Source organism: Apodemus sylvaticus, chromosome 7 (genome assembly GCF_947179515.1).
Source record: "Apodemus sylvaticus chromosome 7, mApoSyl1.1, whole genome shotgun sequence".
NCBI classification, from domain to species: domain Eukaryota; kingdom Metazoa; phylum Chordata; class Mammalia; order Rodentia; family Muridae; genus Apodemus; species Apodemus sylvaticus.
In genome coordinates, this window is record NC_067478.1 from 63,088,666 (window position 1) to 63,112,181 (window position 23,516).

Sequence of the window (23,516 nt, forward strand, 5' to 3'; positions counted from 1 at the left end):
AAATTTCAAAACATAAAGATGTGATATACATTTTTAATCCTGGCACTCGAGGCAGATACAGGCAGATATCTGTAAGTCTGAGTCCTGTTTGGTCTATATAACAAGTTCTAGACCAACTGGGACTACACAATGAGACCTTCCCTGTCTCAAAAATGGATGAGGGAAGACTGCAGAGAAAAGAATTAGCAACTATGGCCGGATGGTGGTGGTGCAGGCCTTTAGTCCTAGCACTTGGGAGGCAGAGGCAGAGGCAGGCAGATTTCTGAGTTTGAGGCCATCCTGGTCTACAAAGTGAGTTCCAAGACAGTCAGGGCTACACAGAGAAACCCTGTCTCGAAAAAACAACAACAACAACAACATCAAAAAGAATTAGCAATTACAGAGAGATGTGGCCAAGAGAGTGTAGTCTCTAATACAGAGATTCTCAAACCATGGTCTAGTGGCCAAGAGCATGAAGATCTTCTGGTAATTTGTTTAAAATGAACATTTTGGAATCCTGAGCAAGAGTTCGATTGGAAAGTCCTAACAGTACAACTCTGATAAACTCTCGAAGGGATTCTGATGCACACTACAAAGTTAAGAGTCACTAGGCAAGGCCATCAGAGAACTAGAATTACATCTAATTAAAGGACCTTGTATGCTAATATTACATTAGGAGAAAGAACAGATAAAAGTCCTCAGCTTCTATGGCCCTGTTCCTCTTAATTATCACTGCTCTTAAGAACTGAAAAATAAATTCTTTTAAGCTCTCCATAGAATATTGACAAAATATTGGGCATACCCAAGAAACATGCCCAATATTTTGATTTGTTTGCTTGCTTGCTTGTTTGCTTTTTGGTGATGAGTACAAAAGCCAAGGCCTTGCACATGCTAACTATATTCCTTTTGTTTTGTTTTGTTTCAAGACAGGGTTTCTCTGTGTAGACCTGGTTGTCCATAAACTCACTCTATAGACCTATTACAGCAAGGACTGGGATTTACTTCTCTCTTTTCCTAGAAACAATTCTAAGATTATTTACTTGAAACAAGTCTTAGTCTAGGATTTTTTCAACACCAAATTGTGTCCTAAATCTTTTTTTGTTTTGTTTGTTGTTGGTTTTTTTATTTTTGTTTGTTTGTTTTTCGAGACAGGGTTTCTCTGTATAGTCCTGGCTGTCCTAGAACTCACTCTGTATACCAGGCTGGCCTCGAACTCAGAAATCCGCCTGCCTCTGCCTCCCAGAGTGCTGGAATTAAAGGCGTGAGCCACAACTGCTCTGCTAGTGTCCTAAATCTTAATCGGAGCATTTCCAATTACAAATGCTCAGGGCAAACTCCCTCTAATCATAGTTAAGGTTGAAAAGTAAAAGTCCTTTGACCATTTCTCATGGCTAGGCAATTTTTTTTCTTGTATTTTTGGAAGCAAGCTTAGAACCTTAGGGGATGGTTTTAATTTTAGGCAGGTCAATCTCTGGTCTTTCTAAATACATTATAACAGCTCCTTTTTGTTGCTTGTGAGTTCTATGCATTATCTCCCTCCAGACAGTAGGCTTGCTACTCAGCTGACTTCAAACTCATTTAGTAGCCAGACTGTCTCTGATGTCCTAATCCTCCTAGTTCAGCCTCTCTATTTCTAGGCATTCACCTCCACATCTGCCTCCCACTCACATCTCTTAAAAATGTAAGAGTCATGTGGAACCAGGAGATGCCGTAAGGCAGCAGGTGCTTGGTGCTTTAATAGTCATTTGAGTATTCTCTTGACCTTTTAGAAATGTATTTTTTAAATGTGTATTTGTGCTATATCTATGTGGTGGTTTACATATGCTTGGCCTATAGGGAGTAAAACTACTGGGAGGTATGGCTTTTTTGGAGGAAGTGTATTATTGTGGAGGCAGGCTTTGAGACCCTCCTCCAAGCTGCAAGTGAGCCAGTCTTCTGCTTCTTTTGGATGAAGAGATAGAACTCCAACTATTCCAGCACCATGTCTGCCTGGACCCTGCCATGCTTCCCGCCATGATAACGGACTGAAGCTCAGAGCTACTACACTAGCCCCAATTAAATGTCCTTTATAAGAGTTGCCTTGGTCATGGTGTCTCTTTACAGCAATGGAAACCATAACTAAGATAGTTTACCTGTATGGATGTAAGCTATGAGTGTGTCTGGTGCCTACAGAGGTCAGAAAGAGGGGGTCAAATCCCCTGGCATTGGAGTTACAGATGATTGTGAATCAACATGTGATACTGGGAACTGAACATGAGTCCTCTGCAAGAGCAGAAAATTTCTTAACCACTGAACCATTGCTCCAGACCCCTTTTAAAAAACAAGCAAAAATGTTGGCCTCACACTTAATCATCCTGCCTTCACCGACCAGATACTCAGATTACAGAAGTATACCAATAAGAAGGAAGTTTATCATTATCATTGTAAGGGATTTTCCATATGACTGGAAATAAACTGTACCTCTTCTTAACATAATAAATGTTAGAGGGTACTATGGCAGAAACTTGATAATTATTATGCCCTATCTACACTCCCATCTTCTCATTCTTTTCTGTTTTCATTATTTTTAAATTTCATTTCTAAGATGTTTCCTAATTTACCTAATAGCTACCATGAAGCATTAATTTCTAGTATATCCCTTTCTAAGATCCCTCAACTTCTCAATATGCCATTTTGAAAAACTGGCTTTATACCTGGGTGGTGGTGGTGGTGGTGGTGGTGGTGGTGGTGGTGGTGTACACCTTTAATCCTAGTATTTGGGAAACAGAGGCAGGCAAATCTTTGTGAGTTCAAGGCCAGCCTGGTCTAAAAAGTGAGTTCCAGGATAGCCAGGGCTACTCAGAGAAACTCCATCTAGAAAAAGCAAAACAAAACACACAGAGAGAGAGAGAGAGAGAGAGAGAGAGAGAGAGAGAGAGAGAGAGAGAGAGAGAGAGAGAAAAGAAAAATTGGCTTCATAATAAACTTACCCTCATAATAAAAATTTTATTTTATTATTAGATAAAATCTGATACATTTATAGACAAACTGAAGAACAGAAAAAATGATTTATATTAGAGTAATGAAATCCTTATTTTCCTTTAATTTTTTCATTATTTTATTATATTATTTGTGCAACAATTTTTCATACAAATATACAACTTAACTCTACCCTTATTACATTCTCTCTCCTATGATTGTTTCAGGATATGTGTAAATTATTACTGATATTAAAAAAACTTAAGAAACAGTCATTGTATTTGGGTAGGGATAGTGCAGGCCTTTATTGCAGTACTTCAGAGGCAGGTGGATTTCTGAGTTCAAGAACATCCTGGTCTATAAAGTGAGTTCCAGGACAGCCAGGGCTACACAGAGAAATCCTGTCTTGAAAAAATATAAATATTAAAATTAAAAATCAAAAGGAAGGAAGGAAGGAAGGAAGGAAGGAAACAATCATTGTAAAGTGTATCATATGACAGTTTTATTTTAAAGCTACATACATCTCACTCTTCATGGTCTATCGAAAATTACTCAAATATATTTTATGACCTAAACCAATGTAATTCCAATATTACATTGTACCAATACGAGGAAGTGGGCTGGAATCACTAACAAGTAAATGACTATTATTTCAACATATCCCAGAGAGAAATAATAATGGTTTCACAAGATCAAGGTAGGAGAAAAATGCTGACTCACAGAATGATTGGAATAGAAAAACAATGGGCAGCAAATCCATAGAAGTAGGAACATCAGAACATACACGCCTCATTTCTTTGTTGGTAACATAAGAATGACTACAAAACAAATCTAATCAGAGATGTGGGCCTATCCACCAAGAGTTCTTTACCCTTTTCCCTGTTCCTTCTGTAAAACAGCTTCAAGGTAGCATATGAAAAGGTGAAGCTTATTAAATAAAATCAGTTAGACAGAAAATATCTATAACGTAAGAGACCTCTCCTTTGACCCACACAGAGTTGAAGGAGTTGCTACTTGTGCACTCTCATTAAACTGACGACCTTGAAGACAGCTTCAATTTTTAACAGTGAATACAACCAGAAACTTTTCCTTTCTTTCCCTGTAACAGCTTCAACATGACTTTTTAGTCTACATGCAGTACTAATGACAGTAATATGGAGGCTAGGACTTTAGCTCTATTGGTAGAGTGCTTGTATAGTATGCATGAAGTCCTGGATTCAATCCCTAGTAGATATCTAGGCCAGTCAGGGCTACAGCTGCCAATCTAGATCACCAGGATCACGAGTTGAAAAGTGCGACTAAAAATCAGGTGAAAAGCTAGTTTGAGAGAAGCAAAGAGAAAAGCCGCCAGTAACCTGCAATGCCACCACATGAGAATCAGAGCAGCAGCAGGGTACACACGTACCAGCTTTGGAATCAGTCCTCAGCAACAAAGGATAAAAATATCAGTTAGATTTCAAAATCTTAAAAGCACTGAGTAAATAAACAAAATGACTAAGTGGGAGCTGGCAAGACCACTCATTGTTAGATAAATTGCCACACAAACCTATCAGAGTTCAATCATTGGAACCCACAAAAAAATGGAAGGAACGAAGTGACTCTCAAAAGTTGTCTTCTAACCTATATATGAATACTGTAGTCATGTGTCAGTATCTACACACACACACACAAACAGAGAGAGAGACAGAGACTGGGGGGGGGGGGAACTGAGTAAAATAGATGCTTCTTACAGCAATCAAAGTTAGGAAAGGAAAAACAGCTGGACCAACACAACAAGCATAGCAAATAAAACCCAAACCTATTTTAGCATTGCTTTGGGAAACATTATTTAAAACCAATCCCACTCTAGTAAGTTTGCTCTCAAGTTTAGCACCCAGGAGAGTCCCATGACCCTCTGCCAAATTCCTTGAACACAGAATTATAGTATGGTGGCAGCTGTGGAAGTGGCTCAGGATAAATGTCTGAGTGATGAAGCACGAGGACCTGAGTTTAATCTCAGGCACTCAGTAAAGTGACAGGCATGGTGGACACACAGCTATAAGTCAAGCACAGAGCAGATAAGTCATTAGGGCTGCTTGGACAGTAAATCTAGCCTAATAAAGTGGTAAGCTCAGGTCTCAGAGAGAGACACTGTCTCTTAAGCAACAGTAAGAGAGGGGAAAGATGGCTCAGTTAAGAACAGAGGGACTGAGTTCAGTTATTAACACCCACATCACACAGCTCACAGATGCCTGTTATTCCATCTGTAAGGGAATCTGACATCTCTGGGCTACAAGGTCATCTGTACTCATTTATACAATACCACAAACATACAAGAAATTAAAACAATCTGGACATGATAGCTCATGCTTTTAAGCCCAGCAGGGGCAGGTGGGTCTATTTGAGTTCAATGTCAACTTGATGAACAAAGTGAGTCCTAGACCAAGGGCTATATATTAAGACCCTATCTCAAATGAACAAGCACATAATCAAACAAACCTTTGAGGATAAAGAGGTGGCTGAGGCATTAATAGCAATAACTGCTCTTCCAGAGGACCCAGCTTTGATTTCCAGCACTCACTTTGTGGCTTACTACCTTCATTTCCAGGGGTTCTAGCTACCTCTTCTAACCCTCGTGGGCACCACATACATATATGATATATATACATGCATACAAGTAAAACATTCATACAAATAAAATCAAATAAGTGTAAAAGAAATTAAGGAGTGCCAGCCTCGATGGTATATACCTTTAATCCCAGCACTTAAGAGGGGTAGGCAGGCCAGCCAAGGCTACACATTGAGACCCTGTTTAAATAACTAAAATAAATTAAGAATACCATGCATACTCATATTGCATAGGACCCCAGTTCAGTTCCCAGCACCCACACTGGGCAGCTTACAACTACCCATACCACCTCCTTCAGAGGGATCCAACATCCTATTTTGGCCTCTGATGGCATATATGCACACACACACACACACACACACACACACACACACACACACACAAATATAAGTAATAAATCTTGGGCTAGAGAAATAGCTCAGTGATTAAGAACATTTGTTATGCCAGGCAGTGGTGGTGCACGCCTTTAATCCCAGCACTTGGGAGGCAGAGGCAGGTGGATTTCTGAGTTCTAGGCTAGCCTGGTCTACAGAGTGAGTTCCAGGACAGCCAGGGCTACAGAGAGAAACCCTGTCTCAAAAAACAAAAGAAAACAAACAAAAAAACCCAACAACAATTACAAAATGCTACAAATAAAAAAAACCCCACAAAATATCAAACTATTAGATTCCTCTATATAAATACAAGTATTTATACTTTGTTATAAAGTTTTAAAACACTGGCACATTTGGTAGGGACTATGTTTTAGTTTTGTTAAGTCTTGGCAAGTTGAATATTGCTGTTTATAATAGTTGAATGTTACTATTTAAATTAAAAATCATATTTTCAAAGAAAAACACCCAAGAGTTCAATGGAAAAAAAGTAGTGAGGCTAGGGAGATCAGTTAACACAGAATGCATACTCTGAAAACACGAGGATGCGAATTCAAATCCTAAGAACCCACCTAAAAGGAGCCAGGCATGGCTGTGCTTGCCTGCAGCCCAGCATTGGACAGCAGAGAGGTGGGTCCTCAGAACTCACTGGTCAGACAGCCTTGCTAAAAGACCAAGCTTCCAGTTTAGTGAAAGAGCCAGTCAGTAAGGTAGAGGGCCAGAGGAAGATACTTGGCATCTTCTTGTGGCCTCCACATGCATAGGTACACCCCTCACACACACACATTTATAAAGAGGCATGCCAAGCACACCTGCATACACATGTAGGTACAGCTTTTATATACACATAAAATAGAAAAAATACACATTATGTCAAAAGTAATACTACTTTACCTACAGAGCTAGTTGCAGGACATTACATAACATTACAACTAAGTTACATTAAATTCAGAATATTATAAAAACAATCATGTATGTTATATATGCTATAGTTAGTGAAAAATTAAATTCTATGAAGCCCTGTTTCTAGGACTGGAACTTAACTATTTCATGACTAAATTATCCATGTATTATGTCCCTTTTTATAAAGCACACCAGAGAGGTGTACTACTCTCTTCTGGTCATTCCAGTTAAAGTACAACAAAATATGCCCATTTCTGTGACTGGTAATCCTACAAGTGGGATCTTCTAATAATATAAGGAAGACACTTTGAGTATTAAAAACTAAGTACAGTTAGTGTTTGGCTCTCTCCAAATAAAAATGTATTTGACGAATCTGAATAATCTGCAATATCCTTAAATAATTCAGTATGAAAAGAAAATCAATGCAATAAATCAAGAGTTGAATACAAAAGAATGTCTCATGAAGAGGAACACAGAATGTTAAAGAATAAGGACTAAAGATTCTGAATTCTAAACACAGGTAAGCCCCTGACCCAATCAACATTTCTCAATCATAAATTAGTAGGAATATTCAAATATAAGTTATAAAATGCTTGAAAAAAACCTTTAAAAGTTTTGTTATTTTTTTTAATTAAAGAGAAAAAATTCATTGTCCTAACCTGTTCCACACAAATCCCAATGGCCTTGAAATCAGTACTGGTAAGTGTGGCAACTTAGATTGAAAGTATACGCAGTAATGCAAGGCAGTATTTCAAGGACTGAGTTAGTTTACTCACAGCTGAGTACATAAAGACATTTATGCTGTCAGTACTGTCCTAACAAGAAGCTACATTTAAGGCACAGCACAGCCTTGCTGGTGAGAAGGTCAAAACTTCAAGACCAAAGGAAACTTAACTACACAAAATGCAGTAAAAATGAGGTATTCTTTATCAGTTTGAGTGTGTGTGTGTCTTTCTCTTTCTCTCCCTAACCCCCTACCCCCCTCTGTCTCTTGTAACTTTTCCATTTATCCTTTTCTGTATCTAAGGAAAAATTTTCAAAATAGGGTTTAATAATCACATTCAATAAATTATTTTAAAATATGCCTTGGAAGTACATTCTATATATACTGATATAATAACTATTAAGGATACAAAAGAGACTAGAGATAAATAAATCAGCCAGGAAGAAGGGATGGAGGGAGTTTAGCTAGAGCCACAGAATTGTAATTTTAGTGACACATTTAAGAAATAGTGAGAAAATAAAAGTCTGGGCGATTAAAAATTGGGAAGTTTAGGAGCCTGAAATGGGGAGGGGATGGAATACACACTCTTAGAGAGGACAGGTACAAACTTCAGAAGTAAAAAAAAAAAAAAAAACTATTAAGGAGAATATTAAGGAGAAGAGGGAATATACAAAATATAACTGCAGAAAAAATTGCAAGAGACAGAAACCAAAAATTATAAAACTGAAAAAATGAAAGCTAAACAGAAGCCATCCCTTACAAAATACTTTCAGTTTTTAGTTTTATAAACTGCACTAATTTGTGTGTATGCGCGTGAGTGCACACATGCCACAGCACACATGTGGAGGTCAGAGAACAACTTGTTAGAACTGGTACTCTCCTGTGGGTCCCAGAGATTGAATTCAGATTGCTAGGTCTGAAGCAAGCACCTTTACCTGCTAAGCCATCTCACCAGCCCATAATTACACATTTTTAAATAGTACACACAAGGTATCCTTAAGAGATGATAGGCTGGGCTGGAGAAATGACTCAGCGGTTAGGAGCACTGACTGCTCTTCCAGAGGTCCTGAGTTCAATTCCCAACAACCACTTGGTGGCTCACAACCATCTATAATGGGATCCAATGCCCTCTTCTGGTGTGTCTGAAGACAGCGACAGTATTCTCACATACATGAAATAAGTCAATCTTTAAAAAAAAAAAGAGAGAGAAAGAGATGATAGGTCACGAAGCACAATATATTTTATAAGACAAATCATACAAAATATTCTTTACAATCACAATGGAATGAAATTAGACTGCGGGGCGGTGGTGGCGCATGCCTTTAGTCCCAGCACTTGGGAGGCAGAGGCAAGTACATTTCTGAGTTCGAGGCCAGCCTGGTCTACAGAGTGAGTTCCAGGATAGCCAGGGCTATACAGAGAAACCCTGTCTCAAAAAAACCAAAATCAAACAAACAAACAAAAAACAACGAAATTAACAATTAGTAAATCAAAAACAGAATTCATAAATACATAAAAGCTAAAGGACACATTCGTGACTTAACAGTTCCAAGAAGAAATTGCAAGAAGGAAATGAGACAATTTCCACTCAAGAGCCTGAGGTTGGAGAAATATTCAAGGTCACCAGGGTCTGCCTACTGTCTTTAGGAGGCAGGGAGGAATCAGACAATCTATGAGTTCAAAATCATCTCAAACCCCTCAACTACATAACCTGGGGATACCAAAGACTATGTCTCAAAAACAAGAAAAAAGAAAAGAACCAGGACCACCCAGCTTTTGCAAATACATTTCATGCAAAATAAACTGGGTTTGGGAATTAGAGCTTGTATCTGTTACTATAAAGCCTTGGGCAGAAGACTGGCTTAGCAGAGAAACAACTCTGGAAAGCTGTCCTCTGACCTTCATACACATTTTGTGACATGCGCATGCAAGTGTGCTTGTACATGTACAGGCACGCACACACGCATACACATACACACACACACACACACACACACACCATAAATGTGATAAAAAAAAAACATTTTAGATATTTGCTCCCCAAAAGAATTTGTATTTATAATAAATTTCCAGTTGATGCTGCTAGTCCAGAAATGGTAGCTGCAGGGGATATTTAATCCTAGCAATTGTGGAAGCATAGACAGTGGTCTCTTGTGAGTTTGAGGCCAGCTTGATCTACATAGCAAGTACCAGACCAGCCAGGGCTACAGTAAAACTCAGTCTCAAACAAAACAAAACTCAAGCAACTATGTTGGCCTTAGGATCAATACATTTTAAGAGAGAGATGTATCTTTTACAAATACAATAGGATGAAATTAGATGATAGCAAACAAATGAAAAGGCAAATACATAGAAGCCTGTAATTCCAAGAAGAAATTGTAGGGTAGAAATTAAGACAATTATCACTTAGCAGGCTGGGATGAAAAACAGCTCAAGGCCACCAGCACCACTTAAAAACAAAAGCAAAAAGGGAGACCCTAGCTGGCCTGCGGTGGCATACAACATTAATCCCAGCACTTAGGGGAGAGAGGCAGGTGAATCTGAGTTTGAGGGCAAGTATCTACGCAGAGAGTTCTAAGAGAGTAGTGTTATATCAGAAACCGTCTTGAACCACACACATACACCCCAAACCCAGACTTTACTCTGCCACCCTATATTTACTTCTCTTTATATTATAATTTTTTATTTTGTTGTTATGGTTTTTACCAAATTAGTCTTAGAATGTGCCCTCTTCTTGCCTGTTTGCTTACCAAATCAAATCATAGCCATCTAGCCAGATGGTAGCTGGCACATAATTTTAATCTCAGCACTCTACAAGTTCAAGACCAGCCTGATCTACAGAGTGAATTCCAGGACAGCCAAAGCTACACAGAAAACCTTGTCATGGAAAAACTAATTATAATTAATTAATTAAAAATAGCAATCATCTAAGCATATGGTTTTCAATACTGCCTGGCCTGAAGAGGCTACACCTGAAGAGGCTATTTTTTTGTTGTTGTTGTTGTTGTTGCTTGTTTGTTTGTTTTTTTTGTTTTTTGGATTTGGTTTTTCTAGACAGGGTTTCTCTGTGTAGCCCTGGCTGTCCTGGAACTCACTCTGTAGACCAGGCTGGCCTCCAACTCAGAAATCCGCCTGCCTCTGCCTCCCAGAATGCTGGGATTACAGGCTTGGGCACCACCACCGCCTGGCTAAGAGGCTCATTTTTTAAACATCTGCTTATTGGTGTGTGTGTGTCTGTGTGTATGTGTGTCTGTGTATACATGACTTAGCACACATGTGGAAGACAGAGGACAGATTTGTGAAGCTGAGTCTCTCCTTCCATCCTACACAGGTTCTGAGACATGTACAGTAAGGGCTTTTACTCTAAAAGCTATCTCACCAGATCCTGAATAGGTTTTTAGCATCTATAGATAAAATCCAGCCCAGTGGTACATCTGTAGTTGCCATAATCAGGAGACTGATGCAGAAAATGTTTGAGTTTGAGATTAACATAAGCCACAGAGAGAACATGAAGAAATACAAATATTCTGTCTCCAATGAATGAATGAACATATTTTCCCCCAGCTGAATAAGCTTCACCAGGTGAATTAATGGTCAGTGTTGAAACTCTCTAGTTTGACTCTTCCCATCTGAATTACAAATATTGGGTTTTTCTCCTGCAGTACTCAGAGATTATATCAAGTTTGCACTTAACTGTTACTCTACCTTTGAAGTCTTGTTTCTTCAACTTGATTAATAAAAGTACACACCATATCTTCATTTTTGTATCCCTATAATACAAGGATAGTAATGGATACGTGGTAGCAACTCCAACATTTGTTCTTCACTGAGTATTGATTCAATTTAAAATCCAGGGTCTTAAAATATTTCTAGTATATTCAATTCAGGAAACATTCTCGCCTTTTAAAATATAGTTATGCAACAAACTGTTTTTCTTTGAGTCAGTTAGCTCCTTCCTTCCTCAACAGATAAGCTGGAGAAAAAATATTAATATAACAAAATGATATGAATAATAATTAAAAAGCTTCCAAATGACTTCACAAGTTGCTTCCTTAGAGCAAACAGCTTTTCTAAATCCATTAAAGACTGTTTCAAAAACAATTACAGAATCAAAGCACACACATTTAAAGATGCTAAAGCTCTGAATAGTTGCATGATTTGTTTTCTCAACAGATGTGTATCCTTCAAGCCCTGAATTCACCAGATGCATACTACTCTGTGCTTTAAATTTTTACATAACACCTCACTCTAGTTTTATAAATACACTATCACATGAAAGCAAAATTTGGCTGTTGCTTTATACCATTAAATATTAACAGGTTATCCCCACTGTGCAAAAAAAAAAAAAGGTTAATTTTAATATAGCGAAATGTCTATTCACTAAGTACAGGATATGATAACCTCACCATTATTTTTGTATTTGCTGATTTCTATCTAGAATATGAAACATAATGAATGTGCTAGAAACTAAAGCTAATGTCACAGGCTTATAATTCCAACACTGGGGAGACAAGAGGCAGGCAGATCTTTGTGAGTTCAAGGCCAGCCTGGTCTACATAGTGAGACCCTGTCTCAAAAGGAAAAAACAAAACAAAAAAGGAAGAAGAGAGTCGGGAGTTGTGGTGCACGCCTATAATCGTAATCCCAGCACTCTGGGAGGCAGAGGCAGGCGGATTTCTGAGTTGGAGGCCAGTCTGGTCTACAGAGTGAGTTCCAGGACAGCCAGGGCTACACAGAGAAACCCTGTCTTGAAAAACCAAATAAAAAAAAAAAAAACCAACCAACCAACCAACCAAACAAACAAAAAACAAAAACAAAAACAAAAAGGGAAGAAGAGGAAGAAAAAGAAAACTATTACAATAGTTTAAGATTTTTTTTAAATTTTTCTTAAAATTTTTTCGAGTTTATGAACCTTGTGTCCTCAGAGGTCAGAAGAGGGTGTCAAATCCCTTATAACCACAGTTGCAGAAGGATATGAACTATGTGGATAGTGGAACTAAAAACAAGAGTTGGGAGTGGTCTTAACTAATGAGCTATCTCTCTTGGCCCACAATAGTAAAATGGCCTACTTACATTTCCTAAAAAAAAAAAAAAAAAAAAAAAAAGTCTTTTATAGTTTCACTAATTTTTTTTTTCAAAATTAGTTATAACAGCAGTCAGACTACACTGAACGTCAGGACGCCTGAGCTTCTGTCCTAGTCATTAACTAGCTCTACAACCTAAGCAAATGATTTAGCTTCCTGCACACACGTGTCACAGCTGGAAAGTAAATGTGTCTTACTTGACTTCCTCCATGCTTTCTTTCAGTCTTATAATTTCAAAATAATTGTTTTGTTTTTAAATTCTATTTATTCCAGATGTGCATGATGAGTATGGAGCTGAACATGTGTATAGGACATATGTGTATATGTAAGAGGACAACTTCATGGAGTTTTCTCCTACCTTTACATGAGATCACAGGATCAAACTCAGATCACCAAGCTCAAGTCTTTAGGCCTAAGCAGCAACATCTCATGGCCCAATTTGATAATGTTTGAAACTTATGAAACAGAAGCATTAACCAGATGGATTCCATAGTGTGAATTTATACAGTGATTTATTTGGAGAGCACCCATCTCTGGAGAACCTAGGGGCTTTCACCCAGATAGTTCCTTTAGTCTGTTGTTAACTAACTATAAAAACAAAGGATGGGAACACCAGAGTCGGTAGAGTTTCTGCCCAGATGCAAAAAGCCCTGGTTCCATCCCCAGATCTACATAAAATTGGGCATGAAAGAAAACACCTTGGAGAGCCAGCCCTTGGTAAATATAGCCAGAAAAATCACCAGTTCAAGCTCTTCCTCCTCTAGCAAGTTAGAGACCAGCATGAAACTATGTCTCAAAAAGGAAGGTAGGTGTGGGATGCTGGGCAGTGGTGGCACATGCCTTTAATCCCAGCACTCAGGAAACTGAGGCAGGCTAGACTGAGTTCAAGACTAGCCTGGTTTACAGAGCAGTTCCAGGAAAGCCAGGGCCACACAGAGAAACCTTGTCTTGAAAAATAAAAATAGAGGGGGACGGGAAGGCATCAGGAGGGGTTGAGGACAAGATATCCCACTAAATATGGGGCTAGTATAATATTTTTGCATTTGTATCATAAATAATCAAAATATTTAGATATTATGATACCAACTAAGATTAAGATGTTTTGGAACAAGGTGTTGTATAGTAGGACAGAACAATTATAAAGCCAACTGCAAGAATATCTGGTTAGCAATTAACACTTAGGCTATCAAGTACCACATAGCAGCTCACAATCATCTAAAAACCCCAGGTCCAGGGGATGTCTTCTATACTCAACAGGCGCTACAGGAACATGATGCACACAAAATACACTCAGACAAAATACTCACACAGAAATAAATAATGTCTCTTAAAATTAAAAATAGGTCAGCAAGATGGCTCAGTTGACACCTTTATCAACTGAGTAAGAGCCTTATTTACCACACAAGTCAGATAACATGAGCTCTATTTTGGGGACACAGGCAGAAGTGAGATAAGAGAACCAACTACACACAGGTGCCCTTTCACACTTGTATACACTCACACACACACACATATGCACGCACAAAGTTTTCCTATTTATGTGGGTGTGTCTATTTGTCTATATGGGTGCCATGTGTATGCAGTGTCCGCAGAAGACAGAGGAGAGCATAGACCCCTCTGGAACTGGAGTTATGGGAGCTTGGAGCTGCCATGTGTAGAATATCAAAGTCAGGTCATCTGTTAAAAGTAGCAAATGCTCAACATCTCAGTCCTTTCTCCAGCCCCAAGTAAAACAAAATAAAATATACAATTTAAAAACAGGCCAGTGAGATGTCTCAGTGGGTAAGGGCACTTGCTGTCATGTTTTTCGATCTGAATTCCACCCCCAGGTTGAACACAGTGGAAGGAGAGAACTGACTCCTACCAGATGTCCTCCAACCTCCACATAAGCAGTGTAGCATGGACTCTCAAGCATACACTCTTTTTCATTGCTGTTTTGTTTCAAGATGGTCTCTCTATGTAGCCCTGGTTGGCCTGGAACTTGCTATGTAAGCCAGGCTGGCCACAAACTCACATATCCATGGGTACATACCAGTACATGTACCCGTATACATTCTGTCTCTCTATCTCTGTCTCTCTCCTCACTCACTCCCTTCCCCTTTCCTCCTTCTCATACTCATAAATGTGTGCTCTCTCTCTCACACACATACACATATAGTTTTTTTAGATTTACTTATTTATTATTTATATGTAAGTACACTGTAGCTGTCTTCAGACACTCTAGAAGAGGGTGTCTTGTTGTGGATGGTTGTGAGCCACCATGTGGTTGCTGGGATTTGAACTCAGGACCTTTGGAAGAGTAGTCGGTGCTCTTAACCACTGAGCCATCTCACTAGCCCCCACACATAATTTCTAAAGAGATAAGCAAGACAAAAATACTTGAAAAATGTGATAAAAATCAAAATACATATTATAAAATAAAACAAGAGTAACATAACTGAGGAGATGGCTTATTGGTAAAGTGCATGAAGATATGAGCACTTTTTTAAAAGCCAATCAGAGCCGGGCAGTGGTGGCGCACACCTGTAATCCCAGCACTCTGGGAGGCAGAGGCAGGCGGATTTCTGAGTTTGAGGCCAGCCTGGGCTATACAGAGAAACCCTGTCTCGAAAAAACCAAATCCAAAAACCAAAAACAAACAAAAAAGCCAATCAGATGGTGTGTGCCTTTAATCACAGTACTAGGGAAGCAAAGGCAGGTGGACCTCTGAGTTCCAGGTTTTCTGGAGCTACAAAATAAGAGCAAATAAACAAAAAACAAACAATAACAATAACAACAACAACAACAAAATGGCCAGGCACAGAAGTTCACATGTGTAATTTCGAACCCAATGAAGGAAAAAGAAGATTTCTGGAGCTTTCAACCTGGGTTGCCAGGTACCTAACAGCCAGGTAAGTCCTCGGTTCATTGAGAGACCCTGTCTCAAAAAATAAAGTTGAAATGTTGGAGAGATGACTTGGCAGTTAAGAGCATTGGCTGACCTTCAAGAGGATCTGGTTTGACTCCTAGCACCCACATGGCAGTTCACAACCAGCTATAATTCCAAGGGATATGACAGTATCTTCTGGCCTCCAAGGGCACCAAACATACACACGTTTGCATAGACACACGTGAAGGCAAAGCACCCAGGTGCATAAAACTAATCAATTAGAACAAACAGAGAATAATGATGACAGCCAACATTGAGCTCTGGCCTCCGTATGTGAACACACATCTCTATACCCCGGCACTTGATAAAGACAGGAAGAGCAGGAGTTCAAGGCCAGTCTATACTACATGAAAGTCTTTATCTAAAAAGGAAAAATGAAAAGAACAATAAACAAACAAAAAAAGGGAAAGAAAGGAAAAGAAAATTGTATGGTGTTGGCCATCAGTCCCAGCACTCAGGAGGCAGAGGCAGGCAAATCTGTGAATTCAAGGCTAGCTTCTTCTATATAGTTAGTTCTAGGCCAGCCAGGGATACAAAGTTAGACCTTGTCTCACAAGAGAGGTGGGGGAAAGAAACTGAAATGGTAGGTATTTCTAAAAGCCTTCAAAACTAAGCAAGGCAAAAACTATCATAAAGATAATTATGTTATCATTAGTTATGTTATCTTGAATGCACCCTCATGCTGATTCATTAATTGTAAAAAACGCAGAGCACTAACATATGAGGCAAAACTGTAAAAAAAAAGAAGATATACATGGAATTCTCTATACTACCTATTCAATAATTCTGTAAGTCTATACTACTAAAATTATTAATAAAAAAAGAACTGGGAACACACACACAAAACACACATACACAGTCATATAGGGCAGACTAAAGAAATTCTAGAAAACTAAAAGTAAAAATAGTCTATTTTCCTGCTATCCATCAGTCTTCTGTTCACTGGCATCTTACATCAGGATGACCTCTAGGAAACGGACAAAACATTCAACTGGAAATCTGGAAGAAACTGTAATTGTCAATGATTTAGGAACCTGAAATGAAATCTGATTATCATAGACATTCAGGTGTGCACTGTGTACATACACACACACCCTTCCTCACTGGCCATCAGAAGTATTTAAAAATTTATTAGCAGAGATGTACCTCTATGATACTTCCATTTAGGGGCCCAGAAGTCCTTTTACTAGAATAGGAGTTATGTGTGGCAGAAAACACAGATCCAATGCTATGTTTCCTAGAAACGTTATGCAGCATTTTGATGAAGACATCAAACTGTGGTAAGCACTAAGCACAGCCCAAGCACTAAGAGAGATGTTGTACCTAATTCTCTTTGGTGAAAAGAGCAACAGCTATTTTGTCTAGCCTCCTTCTCTGGCCATGATGTAAAAACCAAGAGAAAATCCTTTCCCAGAATGTCCACACCTCCACTGTGACAAGCAAAAAAAAAAAAAAAAAAAAAAAAAAAATTACTATCCCTGGCATCCTAGCCCCACATAACTACGCTGCCCACTTGAAGCTTCAAACTACAGTGGTGTAGGAATAGTCCATCTGTCTTCCTACCTCACCAGAACATTCCTGCTAGAGACAAAGCATGAGTCTCTTTTCTCCAGATGGCTCTCTCTTCAGGCCATTTCTAGGATACCACATTAGTTCTCCTTTACAGCCTATCAAAAATACCACCTGGGTCTCTAAGGTCATGCTAAGTACCAACTACTATAATCTCAGCAAAGTATGCTTTTTTTCAGTTCTGTAAATTTAATTGCCCCTGCCTAGGATTTATTTATTAAATGTGCCCAGCACCTGCCTGTCAAAATAATCAAAATTGAAATGGGTATACATTTTAGATGAAAACTAAGCCATAGGTATATAGGTGAGGAAAAACTATTGCCTTGAAAATAAATTAGAGTGTGTTTGCCATTAAATAAAAATTCTGAGCATTTTTCAAGTTGCGATCTATTGAATCAATAAGGATTTATTATAATACCATCATTTATTTAATATTTTCATTTAAAAACATAGCTTTCACCAGTAATTAAACTATAAGTAGAAATGACAAAAATGGCTTATCAATATCAGACCTTGGGGCATAGGCCGGTAATCTCAGCACTTACGAGATAACACTAAAGGATCAAAAGCTTAAGGCCAGCCTTGACAGTATAGTAAGTTTGAAGCTAGCTTGGGATACAAGAGACCCTGTCTCAAAACTCAAAAACCAAAAATAAAATAATTTATCAAAAAGATAGTAACAAAGACACAAGCTAACTCATATCCAGAGATCATTAAATAACTCAAAAATTACCTTTAAGCATTGCCTATTTATCATCCTATATAACAACATAACAATCTACGTGATTTAGTTACACATTTACTGATAGTTGATATTATATAATATAAATCTACTGAGGGTGTGTATTTTTGAAAAATAATCTCATGAAATCAAAGCCACAAAACATGGGAGGGGGAGGAAAGAAGGAATGTGAAACAGATGGCATCTAATTTTTTTCCCTAAGTCCATCTTGAACACAATCCCAATAATGTCAAAATCCAATTTAGCTTTCTAAATAAGAAATCTATAAAACTTAAAATGGTAATTCTCAAGTAAATTCACTTTTTCTTTTCCCAGCTTCTCAGAGATTCTATATTAGGCACCAAAGGATAGAGTTGCTGTTAAGGAAAAAAAACTATCATTCTACAAATTCAAAGTTCTTCCAGGAAAGTCTACTATGTATATAAAGCCACTGAAGCAAAACTGGTTATATTAAAATCTAACTACATTTTATTTTATATCTTAATATAAATACTTAAAATATAAAATTAATAACCTTAATATAAAGATTATTTAACTTAATTAGAAGCTAAATAATCATCTCCATATAATACCCTGTAAAATAGAAATAAGCTCAGAAGAGAAAAATCCCTTGGTTAGAGTAAATACAAAGTAGTTTCTGAACTTTTTTTATTTTTAACATTTCCACAGTAATTCTTTTATTCCTGATTTAACAGGACCACAACATAATTAACTATTGTGTTCATTCTATGACTCTACTAGATTGTACATATGTACAAATGTATGTGCGTCTGTTTCCTTACATATACCTCCTCTAATATGCCTAAACTTTCAACATCATCAAAGAGTTGTTCAAGAAAGGGTCAATAGTTCTTAGATTCCCTCACCAGCAAATTCCACAACTGACAACTGCAAAGATCTTTGGATTGGTCACATACTTCTTATGGAAGAGATCACCAGGGAAAGTATATCCAATGGTTTTGTATTTGTGCATATAATTTAGGCAGAATTTTCACACCAATAGCTACTATCCTATTTTTTATATGAAAATGAATGGATTAACATTTTATAAAAAGATGGGTAAAAAGATGGACAATGCTGAGAGCTAGCAAAGACAACATGACTTCAACTTTAAGTAACGAAAAAATAACAATTCAAAAAACATAGCCAAAAAACCTAGATACGAATTTAAGACTGCTCCCTTTAAAAAGCGTTTGGAAATTTGAATCGCCACACCAAACCACGCCTCAACTAGAGCAAAACATAATTTCAACTCTGCTTTAAAAAGTTATTGAAAATTTCTCTCAATTTTATAAAAACGTATATAAAACTCTCTAAAAGCTCACCCTGAACTGCAAAATTTGTACCTATTTTTCACATACAAAATAATAAACAAATTTATTATGTTCAGCCCCTTTGATATAAAGTACATTTGAAATGTTTTAAACTACTAACCACAGGGACTAAAGAGATGGCTCAGTCTTTAAAGGCACTGGCTGCTCTTCCAGAGGATCAAGGTTCAAATCCTAGCACCCACATGGCAGCTCATAACTGTCTGTAACTCCAAGATGTCACACACACACATGCAGGCAAAACACCAATGCACATAAAATAAAAGTACATAAATAAAGTACATATAAAAGATTACTAACCACAAAACTTGTTAGATGAAAATCCAGCATAAGCTGTGGTGATGCCTGCTTTTAGTCCCAGCACTCAGGGTGCAGAGGCAAATGGATTTTTGTGAGTTCCAAGTAAATCTGCTATACAAAACAAATTCTGATCTAGGCAAAGCTACACAGTGAAACGCTTTTTCAAAAAGAAAAGAAAAGCCAAACATAATAGGCTACACAGGAAAAACCAATCAATCAATCAATGGGGCTTGGAAGCGTATGCCTTTAATCCTAGCACTTGAGAGGCAAAAACAGGTGGATCTCAGGGAGTTCAAGGCCATCTTGATCTACCAAGGCAGTCCAGGCCAGTCAGGGCTACACAGAGAAACCCTGCCTCAAACAAACAAAAAGGTATGAAGTACTATAATTTTAAATCCACAAAACAAATAAGCATATATCAATATTTTATTTTCTAATATCATTTCTACATTCTAATGACTAATGATTTAAAAGGAGAAATTTATTGTATTTTCACTTATTTATTTTACAGTTTATATAAGAACTTTGTAGGAGTCAAGTGAATTAGCATACAGTTGTAATCCCAACACTCAAGGGTAAAGAGTATCTCATGATCAAGACCAGCCTGAGTTTACATGGTAAGACATTCTCAAAATAACAAAACAAAACAATATTAAAATTTGCTAATATTATAATCTAAGATGAGTCATGCAAGTAAGTGATGTTGACCTTAATCTTACAATTACAATTACTATTTAATGCCCCAAGTTTAATTGCCATTAAGACACGTGATTTAAGTTACTTATGTTTTTTATTTCAACCCATGCTATATCTAACAGCATACAGATTATCTGAGAAAAACCTATAAAATGTACTTTGGTCATTTCAAGAAATAAACATATTGTACTTAATACATGCTTTAGGAAACTACTGATAATTGTATTTTATGCTACTTATGAGCAATTTCTAGGAGCTAAAGTTGTATCTCAGTAGTGGTAACCGTGTGAGGCCTTTCTGGACTGAATGCCCAGAACTACAAAAGAAATAATGATAAAGCAGGGCCTGGTGGTGCACGCCTTTAATCCCAGTGCTGGAAGCAAAAGCAAGTGGATCTCTGTGAGTGCAAGCCAGCCTTTTCTACAGTGAGTTCCAGGCCAGCCAGAGCTACATAGTGAGACCTTGTCTCAAAGAAAAAAAAAAGATTATATATATATATATATATAAAATTAAAAAAAAAAACAAACTCGAATTCCTGTCCTATACTCTTTGAATATTACCATCTAGTTCTTTTTTCAAAAATCCCCTTCCACTAAGTTGGGCTCCCTTAACTATGCTGACTAAGGACAATCTTGAGATTCAAAGGTGCTTGTTGTAAATGGAGTTATATAAATAATCACCTCTCTTTTGACAATTTAATTCCTACTTGTGAAGATGCTGAAACTCTGTTATAGTCTATGACTTGACCAAGGTCAACAAGTAGTAAGTGGCAAAGGCTGGGTTTATTCCCAGAATTATCTCTCTCAAAGCCAATACTTCCACTTGAACATAATTATTTCCTTAAAAGATTAAGAGACAGTTCAATCATCGGAAAGGGACTCTTGTCTCTCCAAATGTTCACTAGCTATTCTAAGACATATGCTATACTTCCTACAATGCAGTCACTTAAACAAAATGAAGATAATATTTCTAATTCGTTTAAACCAGAAAGGTTTACCGGTAGGTGAGAACGAGGTTGGAAAAGGCTTGCCTAAACATGTCTCATCTAGAGTTCTAAATATGGATTTCCTAGTGGTTTTTTAAAAGCATGTTCATTTACAAGGCTACATTTGAATATAGTCAGATGCCTTCCAGTATAGCATTTTCTAAGAAAATTTATACCAGACACGTATCGGTCTGGGAGACTGCTAGATTATGCCATTCTGGCACTTTGCAAATATCCGAAATATCATTCGGGGGCAACAAACCCAGTTTCACACTCTTGTTTTACGACGTGATGCGTACCCATTTGGGGGACATCGCTCCTATAGGGCGCCCTGCCGAGAGAGCAATAAAGGAAGAAGTGGGGGAAGCGCACGGAAGTTGGGTGGAGGGAGGTCTCTTTACCCACTCTTCTGCCCTACCTCTGCCAAGGGCGGCTCCACCGTGCCCAGCAGACACGAAACCCTTACAAGCCTTCGAAGCCCGGCTCTGTCCCAACACAGAGTACGGGACGAGGACAACGTGAAGCACAGGATGACCACAGCTACCTCTCCAAGTCTATACCCTTGATTTCGGCCCTGGATGTTGCTCCCCCTTCTTTTCAGAACAGGCACTCCAGGTGGGAAACTCCCGGTCTGCATTGGCCGAAGTCCCTGCTTCAGAAAGGGCGCCTCCTGCGACCGGGTCTAACCCGCAACCCGCAACTCTTTGCACGCAGGGACTCTGGTCACTCTGTCCCGCCCCCGCAACCCTTCACGGACAGGCCCGCGCTCCACCCGGGATCCAGCGCCCACTGCCCCGCCCCAGTGAAGCCCCCCCAAAGCCTCTCTCTGTCTCTCTGTCTCTGTCTCTCTCTCTCACACACACACACACACACACACACACACACACACGCACACACATCTACTCAGACTCCAGTCTCCCAGACCCAGTCGAAGACAGAGTACCTACCTATATCAGCGGTGCTCCAACGTTCCAAGGGGGCGGGCGCGGTCCCCTCCCCGAGGCGCCGACTGCTTCTCTCAACCACCCCTTAAGCCACAGCTTTGCTTTCCCAGGAGCGGGAGGGAGACGAGGAGGCGGAGGGGAGGGGAAAGACTAGTTGAGGGGCGGCCGGAGCCAAGCCGGAAGTACTAATGCTGGTCCCACCCACCTCATGGAGCCGCAGAGCAACCTCGCTGTTCTGATAGGACGAACCCCAGCAGTCGCTGTGAAATTCAGACCACCACTTCCGGGTCGATCATGCTGCAGCCCCTCCTTAGCAACAGCGTGGGGTTGCTAAGCGGAAGTGCCTTTAAATACACCCCCCGCCCATTTCTTCCGTGACTGTTAGTGAGTAGGTTGGGAGCTTCGTTTTCTCCTTTGTAAATATTCTTAGGTCTTAAGTTTACAGCGTTAGGCCAAGAAAACGCTTCGCTGCCGCAGATAGTAGGCCTAATGTAGCTGCTTCCTTCAGCTAGTCTGTGACACCAGCGCCAAACTACATACACCTCCTCGCCCCTTCTCGAATCCCAGGCCAACCCGGTGGCTCCTCCCAAAGCTCCTCTTTCTGGGCCCTTGCTGGAGTTTCTTTCTCACTGTCTAGCAAGCATCTCCCTCTGGTGGATTTCATGTCCTTTCAACCAGACTTTTGCATGCATTTCGTTCTGAAACGGCTCCAGAAGTCGAACAGTGAAGTGGGTAAGAAAAGTTTTGACTTACCTTGTCTTGCCTTTTTTTCTTTTTAAAGGATTTAGCGTTTTTATGTGCGACTTGGAAATAATTTAACTATATTCGAGGTGAAGGGGAAGTCCATGAAAATTGACCAGAGTAATTTCTTTATTATTATTATTGTTATTCCTTAAAACAGCGTGCAAAAAAAAAAAAAAAAAAAAAAAGACCAAAGAATGCCGGTAATTAAGCTTGAGTAGTATTACAACTAATCCTCCAGTCAGAATAAACCACCATACCCATACTGTGAAGAAGGAAGGTGTCCATAAAAGACCTCATTTAGAGCCAAGACAGAGAAACTCTGTATTGAAAATAAAACAAAACAAAAAACAAAAACAAAACAAAAAAAATTCATTTGGGTTGGGGATTTATGTCTGTGGTACATTTGCCTGGCAGGCATGCACAAGGTCTTTAGTTCGATTCCCAGGCATGGAAGAAAGGAAGGGAAGCAAGGAGACTCATTTTCTTGACACGATAAGCAGGCGTGATTCCAGAGGAAAAGAGAGGATAGTTAAGTCCAAGGCCTAGACTAATGGCCAGTGCCAGTTTTAAAACATTTTACCTAACATGCCCAAGGCATAGGTTCAATCTTACCTTTGAAAAAATTGGAAAACTATGTTAGAGACCAAAG

At 38.8% G+C, this 23,516-nt stretch overlaps 1 protein-coding gene across 9 annotated transcripts in view; it reads right to left on the reverse strand.

The window, feature by feature from the left end:
- Positions 1-22,316, reverse strand: part of Csnk1g1 (casein kinase 1 gamma 1) — a 132,762-nt gene extending 110,446 nt beyond the window's left edge. For 6 of the 9 annotated variants that reach the window (XM_052187983.1, XM_052187988.1, XM_052187987.1 and 3 more), the window contains exons 1-2: positions 22,127-22,316; positions 11,249-11,313 (exon numbers count right to left, since the gene is read on the reverse strand). The gene's annotated coding sequence lies outside the window, so the exon portion shown is untranslated. Of the gene's footprint in view, positions 1-11,237; positions 11,314-22,126 lie in introns of all 9 variants that reach the window. The other 3 variants (XM_052187984.1, XM_052187980.1, XM_052187981.1) reach the window with 2 other exon arrangements.
- Between the last annotated feature and the right edge of the window lie 1,200 nt (positions 22,317-23,516).